This window comes from Sciurus carolinensis, chromosome 16, assembly GCF_902686445.1.
Source record: "Sciurus carolinensis chromosome 16, mSciCar1.2, whole genome shotgun sequence".
NCBI lineage: Eukaryota > Metazoa > Chordata > Mammalia > Rodentia > Sciuridae > Sciurus > Sciurus carolinensis.
This window is the reverse complement of record NC_062228.1, coordinates 2,255,602-2,264,138: the sequence shown is the minus strand read 5'-3', so window position 1 is coordinate 2,264,138 and position 8,537 is coordinate 2,255,602.

Genomic DNA, 8,537 nt, shown 5'->3' with positions numbered 1-8,537 from the left:
CTTCCTCTGGGGGGCTGTGGCTTTGAGTAAGTGGGCACCACGCTGCCTGGGCCCCTCACCCAGCTCCCAGGCCACGAAGGGCCATGCAGCTGGCGGCTCCTCTCTCTGAGCGTCCCGCATGCTGCTGGGATGCCCTCACAGTTACCAGCTGGTCCTGTGCCTGGAGAGCCTGTCCCTTCTAACCAGATTCACAGGACACAAGAGCGGGCCGTCCTGGGCAGAGGCTGGACCGGCTGGACCGGGCCTCCCTGTCAGACGCAGTCCCTCAGTTACTGCTTGTCGTCAAGGACAGGCTTGAAACGCGTCCCCTGGCCTGTGCAGGGCCCTCCCGGGGTCACGGGAGTGCCAGTCCTGGTGTGAGCCTTGTCACTGCCCTGGCATGAGGGGGTGCCTCCTATCACGTCCTCCAAGCTGGGCTCATGGAGGGCACCGGGGGCCCCAGAGGGCTGGGGCCCTCTCTCTGGGAGGGAAGGGGGCAGTCGTGCCTTGCCTGCCCGGGGACATGACGGGGAGGGCGGCACACCCGGTCCAGCTGGCTGCGTGCTCTGTGGACGGGCTCGGTGACTGAACGCTCCTGGCTCATGAACCCCCAGGGCCAGGGTGACGGGGAAGAGAGGGATGGAGGCAGCAGCAGGCCTGCGGGGAGTTCAGGGGCGCCCCCGAGGGGCCATTCGCAGGCAGGGTGTCCATGTGGGAAGGAGAGCAGCAGAGGGAAGGGAGAGGACCAGGCTCAGTGTCTCCACGCAGCGGGCGTCACGTGGGCTCAGGGGCCAGGCTGCCGGGCTGGCACTGCGACTCCACTCACCCACGGAGGGACGTGGGCAGTGACGTGGCCGCCCGTGCGCCTGCTCGCTCCTCCGTGGCAGGGATGGTGGAGCTGGGGGCTGGGGGCCGGCGTAGCTGGAAGTGGGGCAGCAGCAGGGTGGGCCCCATGGGTCTGTGGCCACGCCCGCACCCGCCCAGGCGTGTCCAACCCAAGAAACACGCAGGGCTCCTCGTCCTTCCATCACACAGTGTTGTACAGGCAGAGTCGAGGGTGGGACTCCAGGAGCCGCCGTGATCATCCTGGTGTGCCGGAGCCCTCAGGCCGTGTCCGCGGGCTGAGCTCTGGTGGTGGCGCATTCGATTCCCGACTCCGAGACGCGCACGCCTGGGTGGGTCCGCTTCACAGCCGAGGGAGCGAGCCTCCCAGCGGTGAGCCAGGGGCTGGGCTGGACAGGAACGTGGGCCCAGCTGGTTCAGGGGTGGGTGTTTCACACACCAGCACCAGAGACTGAACCCTGACAGGGAAACGTGGTTGAAGATGAGTCGGGGCGTACGGAGCACTGAGCCTAGGTTTGGAGGACTCTGCAAGTGAACGCGTCTGTGTCACTGTCACCCAGCTTAGGCTGCACCCTGACGGCACCCCAGAGGCCATCCTAGGCCACCCAGCTGTCACCCCACACGGGAGACCCCATCCTGAGCACTCTCGTGAGAGGGTTCTGGCCACTCAGGTGCCGTCCATACACTGTCCTAGCCAGCAATCTCCCTCCTGTCCAGCGTCCCAGCCTCGTGTCCAGCCGCGAGGTTAGCTCAAGCCAGCAGTGACGGCTCCTGACCATCCCTGTCTGTTCCATGTGAAAGGCATGAGTGCTGCACCCGTTGGCTCTCAGCACATTTCCTGTTTCTTGGATATTCCTGGGGACTCCAAAGAGCACTGTTGTGTGTCTGGGTCATTCATTCATTTATCTATTTGTGGTGCTGAGGACTGAACCCAGGGCACTCTGCCAGCTCCATTGCAGCCCTTTTTACTTTTTATTTTGAGGCAAAAGTTGCTGAGGCTGCTTTGAACTTGGGATCCTCCTGCCTCAGCCTCCTCGGTTGCTGGGACCACGGGCGTGCGCCACTGCTCCTGGCTCTGATTATCTTTTTTCGTTGCATCTGAATATTTGCCTAAATGTGAACAAAATTGAGGAATGTTTAAAAACATCGATTTATTAGTTCATTTGGAGTAACACCCATTACATGCTGATATAAGTCACATTTTTAGTAAAAAACAACTGTGTTTTCAAAAGGCAGCAATGGGGGCCCGCCTCTGTGTGTCTCCCTTAACAAAGGAGCCAGGCCTCCATCTTCCCCAGTCCCCTGCGGCTCTGCGTGGCCTGCAGCCTTCAGTCAGCTCCGCACCCTGTGGAGCCTCTTAGTGGTGTGAAGGCCGGGCGGCTCCTGAGACGCCCTCAGAGGGTGGTGGGTCTGCGGGTCCTGGCCTCCCGCCGAGACCTCTGCTGAGCGTGCCTTCGCTGTGCGGTCTGGCGACGTTCGCAGGCTGGGTCTGCGAGGAGACATCTGTGGACTCCTGCGCCCTTTGGATGTGCCCTGCCCTCTCTTTACGAAGCCGCTCCCTTGGTCTCTCAGGCCACACGCCCCCAGGCCCCAGCTCTCTCGAGCCTCTCTGCACAGGCTTCAGGGCAGACGGATCTCCAGGAGCCTGGAACCAGGCTCTTCTCCAAAGTCACGCTGCCTGCTCGGCCGTGGCTCTGATCGGAGCTCTCCAGTGGAACGGAAGCCCCAGGTACAGAGAGCCCTGCAAAGGACACTGTCTGGAAATGGGCTCCCGCAGCTGTGGTGGCCAGGAGGGGCCACGGCCCGCAGTCAGGGAGCCGGAGACCGGGAAGGCCAGGGGTGGCTCAGTCCGAGTCGAGCCGAGACCGGTAGGTGGGGGGACCCAGACTGAGGCCCAGGCCTGAGAGCTGGGCACGGCGGGAAGAGGTGCCGGCCAAGTGCAGGAGCCCAGGGCCAAAGTCGGGAGCTCCGACAGCCGAGGGCGGGAGACGGCATCCCGGCTCCAGAGGAGTGGACTGTGGACTGGTCCTTCCTCAGCCTTTTCTCTCCGTTCAGCCCTCAGAAGACAGGACGGCGCCGCGCTGGTGAGGGCGACCCTCCTTCCCCAGCGCACACAGAAGCGCTCATCAGCCCACAGACAGCCCCCTGGAAACACCCGGGCAGCTCTCGGGCTTCCCCAGCCCCGCCGGGCCGCCCAGAGCCCTGAGTCCGGCCTCCACTTGGCATCCACACACGTCTGCTCCAACCGTCCTCACCCTCCAGGGGAGGCGGTAAGAAGGTCACAGGCCACCTGAGAGGATGTGACTGTCCTGGTGCAAGTGAAGAGGCCAGTCCCTTCCCACGGGAGGTGGAGGGCCCTGGGGGACGCGGGCTGCTGAGGACCTCGAGTCACATTCTGGGAAGCGAGACTCCCAGAGCCGACGGGCCGCGCAGCCTCTGCTGCTCGAGACCTGCAGGCCTGCGCACTCGCACACCCAGGTGCCTCCGCCATCACGAGGGGCCTGTGAGAGCGGATCCCGAGGGAGATCCCAAACGCCGAGCTCTTGACGGGGCAGCCCACGTTCCCTGCTGAGTCTCCACGTCAGCGTGCCTCTCTCTTCCGGCAAATTCCTTTCCTGATGATGCTGGTCATTTATAAAGCAGCCCAAGGTTGCTACCCCATGAGATGCCCTGTGGGTCTGAGGAGGACGGACCCTCGAAGCCAGCAGAGGGCCCAGGGCAGTGGGGCTGGGTGTGCAGACCACCTCGCTGGCCTTCAAATGATTGACACGTGCTGACCCGGTCGCTGCCGCAGTGTTTGCCTGTTACCACATCAGAAGGCAGTGAAATGGCCACAGTGACCGGGCCTGCAGACTGGACCTGGGAGCAGAAACCCAGCCCCTGGCATGCTCCTCCCTCACACCCCTCAACAAAGTGCCCGAGAGGACGGGGACTACACAGTGCAGACGCCACGGGACCCGGCCCTGGCTCCTGGGTGTGGCTGGCATGGCAGAGCCTCCCCCAGCTCTGCAGGAACGGGCTGCATCCTGCCCGGTGGTCACGGGCCCCGGGACACCCTCTGGGAACACCCCAGCCTTCACCCTTGGGAGGGGAGCAGGACACTCGGCGGGCGGGCCAGCTCTCCACTGGGGCAGGATCAGCAATACGCTCACACGTGCCCCCTCCACGGCCCAACGGGCACAGACCCGAGGCTGGGACCCAAGGCTGGGACCCGAGGCGCAGGGCGTTTCCGCGGGGCTGGGCTCCCCACAGGCAGCAGGGGACCAGGACGGCGGTGGCGGTATCCTCTGACACAGTTAGCCCCTGCGATCGCCTCCTGCCGCTTGCTGCTCGGGAGCTGAGCATTTGTCAAAGGCTGTGATGGGGACCCCCCACCTCGCCAGGGCGACATATGGCCGAGGAATTCGCATCCCCAGGAGTCCTGTCTGGAGTTCTCTGTTCCCAGATTCATCACTTCAACTGCCCCTGAGCTGCGCTCCCTGGGAAGCCGTTTCCCACCAGCTTTAAGGTGACTTTAAAATTGTCACTGAAATTTTGTTTCTGTTCAAAGGCTGGAACTCAGCAAAAGCCTTTCAGTTACTTTAACAAGGCCTGCTAAAGAATGTTCTGGATGGAGGGATCAAAGGACTTACAGACAATGGAGAGGGAGTGCAGGGTCTTCTAAGTAGGAAGGACCCTGCGTTTCTCAGCTCCTCTTGAGAGAATTTGGAGATTTTTAAAAAGCTGTTATTTATTTAGAGCTTTCCAAGTACTGGACATAACTCTAAGCCTTATATGTGCTAGTTTAGATCAGATAAAACTTTTGTAAAGCAAAACACCACAGGTCGAAGGAATCTCATAGAGTCAAACCAAGACATCTCTTCTTTTCCTGCAAGTCCATGAGATAGTTGGTAATGTCCCCATTTTACAGAGGAAAACAACGAAGTTTGAAGAGTTTGAGTAACTGTGCCTCGGCCACGTAGAGAGAGAGGCAGGAAGGGATTCAGGTCCAAGTCTCTCCGGCTTCAAAACTTGTGCGTGAAGTTGCTGTGACGTGGTGCTTGTATTGAGCAAGTTGTTTTTTGAGAGGGGCTCAGGATGATTCCTGACGCCCAGTGACAGTTATATAAACAAGGTTATGTGGAAATGACCTAGAAAAACTCGCCATTCCGTCGCTGACTACGCACTCTATCCTGCTCATTTATTCAGCATAAATCCTCCGTGTTGGACAACGTTTAGGATTTACAGTAAGTCTGCCCCATCCTGCGTCTCCATAAACCACCCAGGGACCCAGAGGCCTCTGAGCATCCTCCAAAGCTCACAGTCCTTGACTTCCTGTGCAAAGAACCGCCCTCAAGGCTGGTCAGCTCTGGGTCTGTGTAAGATGTGGACACTTTGCACTGCAGGACTACAGAAAGGTGAAGACGGAAAGTTCTAGGAGAACCCATGGTCCCATGTGCTCTGAGGGCAGAGCCAGCTGGTGGCCTTGGCGCACCCAGAAGGCCCTGGGTCTTGGCTGGTGTGTCTGGAGGTGGGCACTGGCCCTGGGCCACCCTGGCTCTGGGCCACCCCTTTCCTTCCTGCTCTTCCAGCCCAGCTCCTCTCTGGCTCAGAGTTTCCAAGTTGGCTGGCTGGGTCACTTACTCGTTCTTCCCACGGTGACTTCAGGGGCTTCTCCTTGCCACCAGGCGCCCTGCCCAGTGCCACCACCTTGGGGACGCCATCCTGCTGCCGGCATAGTCTTGTAGCAACGGCACAGCCCAGGTGTATCACACCATCTCTCTGATCTGCTCCTACTTTGCTGCACCACCGCACGTCCATCCGTACTCTCCCGCTCTTACCAGGGGCCTCAAGATTCTTGTTCCTCACTCTGTCCCCAGGGTGTAGAAAAGCCCCAAAGCAGGAGCTCCGTGCCCGTTTGCTGACAGAAAAGTGCAAAATGTGCTTGTCCCATCTTCCCGAAGATCTGAGAAGGGGTGGAGCGAGCAGCACCCCTTCCTGATGCCACGAGATGGCCTTTTATGAGTCACTGTCTGGAAAGAGGCCCAGAAAGGGCGGAGATGAGACAGGACCTTAAGTCTCAAAGAGAGCACAGTTCCCGTGGGGATGGCCCGGGAGACCCGCAGCGCCTCCCCCGCCACCTGTCCCCAGCAGGGGAGCCCCCCGGCTGGCAGCCTTCTTCACCATACACCTGGCACACTCTACTGTGCTGCTGGGCACAGGTGACACCCTTGAAACGTAGCTAGTGCAGAGAGGAACTGAATTTAATTGGTTGAAATTTAAATGATTTAAATTTAAGTATCCCCATGAGGCTAGGGGCCACCATATTGGACAGTGTGGCCATGACCTGCCCGTTAAGCCAAATCAGAACCAGGGCACAGTGGTCCAAAACCCAGACCTGAAGCCAGGCCACTGGACTCCAGTTCCAACTGTGCATCTGAGCAGATTCCCTGGTTGCCCTGTGCCTCGGTTTCCTCATCTACTGAATGGGGGCGTGGCAGTCCTCAGCCAATGGAGTCGGGGAGGACATACCCAGCTGGTATATACAGAGCACGTAGGAGGGCACACTGCACACGGCAGATGTGAGCTCCATTCTGAATTGAGTTGTAGGGACAGTGACCATGGCTTCCCTGTTGACTTTGCATGAAGTTTCCAGACCTGTGAGCCCAGGCGTCTGGGCATGAGGGAGCATCTATGGAGAAGGCCCCATGGGGCTTGTGACCACAGACCAGCTGCCCATGTGGGATCCCTTTACCTGGCAGATCTGTTCCCACTGGCTCCCCGGGGGTCACCTCACCCTGGGCACCTGGAGCAGGAGAGCCTAAGCAGGGCCTGGCTGTGTGTCCACTGGTTCCCGTCCAGGGCTGGCTTGAAGCACAGGTGGGGGGCAGTGGGGTACTCCAGCCTCCCCCATCATCACGGGGCTGGACTTGGCCTTGGATCTCCCAACACGTGCTGATCACTGTCCAGGCTCCTCCCTCCGCCGACCTTGGGAAGGCACCGCCTCTGCCCCCCACCCCAGGCCCATCTCTCTCCTGCCTGTCCCCCACCATCAGGAAGAAAAAGCAGTCACGCCCAGGCCAGCCCCAGGGCTGAGAGCCGCGGGCAGCCGGGGGTTCCTGCTCACCACGGGCTGCCCTCTCTGTGCTCTGGCCAGCGTCGGGGCCACCTCTGGAGAGGGATGTGCCTCAGGGAAGGACAGAGGCTCAGGGCCACCTGTGCCCCAGGCCAGCCCTGCCTCAGTGCAACACTGCCCCGCTCACCAGCGCTCCTCAGACACCCGTGCCCAGAATGACTGCCGCCCCTTCCTGCCTCCAGGAAAGCAGAATTTCTAACTAAGGACAGAGAAGTGGAGTTAGCCACTGCTGCAAGGTTTCTGTTCATTGGCAACTTTAGGGAAACGGGAGCCTTGGACGAATCCAAGAAGCTTCTCCATCCTGCATTTGAGGCTGTGCTTCATTCCAAACCCTGCGACCTCTCTGGCTTCTGTGCTGGAGTCTCCATCCACTGGCTGGGGCAGGATGCATGGGGACACCAGCTCCCAGGAGAGTCGGTTGCAACCCGACCCCCAGGCCAAGAGGATGCTGACGATTCCAGTGCTGAATTCCAGAGAAGCCCTTGGCTCTGGCACAGGAAGGCAAGTAGCCTGCTGGAGCCGCCCAGCCAGGGAACAGACCAGATTCCACACTGGGGCAGTGACCAGCTGAGCACGCATGGAGGCAGGCAGCGCATCCTGAGTGGAGCCTCCCGGGCCCAGAGGACAGCTCTCAGCAGCCTGTGTCGTCCGGTGTCCTGCACCATGCAGTTTCAGGACCGTGCTGGGCTGCCCTCCGCACCGTGTTAAGCTCTCCTTTTCTTAGGCTCCCTGAACTGATGATGTCATGACACGGCCCATCAGCCCTTAATGAAAACCATGGCTGCAGCGTTAAGCTCCCCTAAACCATGAAAGCCTGGGCTTGGGGGGCGGTCATCCTGAGGAGCTGATGCAGGATGAGCCAGGACCCTGATGGATCCTGAGCAGTCACTGTGACTCTCGGAGGAGGACCAAGACTCAGCGGTGCTGGGCTGCAGAGAGCTTCCGGGTGTGAGGAGCCGTGAGCCAGCTGGAGCCCCAGGCTCGGCGCCTCTGGGTGTGATGCTACCTGAGGCTTACCGCAAATGCAATTAGCTCCGATGAGGTCATGTGGAGTGGAGGGGTCCTAATTGGATATGACTGGCCCTTAGAGGAGGGTCATGGAAAGACCCAGGGGTGCACAGGGACACCACATGATGACTTGCACAGTGTGCAGCCTGTGGCCCCCACAGCCACAGAGCAACAGGGACCACTGGCAGCCAGCACCAGCTGGGCCTCAGCCAGGCACAGCCGGCCTGAACCCCAGAGCCGGCCCTGGCGATACCGCGGTCTCCAGCTTTGGGCCTCCAGGACCGTGAGCAGAAGCTTGGGTCGTCTTGAACATCCAGTCTGTGGAGCTTTGCCACAGCAGCCACGGAAGCTCACCCCCAGGGTTGGGTTGGACCTCCTCGAGGGGAGCTTGGGCCGGCCACGTGCAAGCAGCCTGTGTCCCTCCTCTGAACCCCCTCCTGTCTTCCCTGCAGCGGCTGCCAACTGGACATCAAAGGCATTTTTCTGTTTTGATTTGCTCTGCGGGACCCAGCACGGAGCTGGCCGTGCTGGGAAAGCCCAGCACCAGGAGATGGCTGAGCAGCGGTGCAGCTGAGGCCTCCAGGGAGCCCCG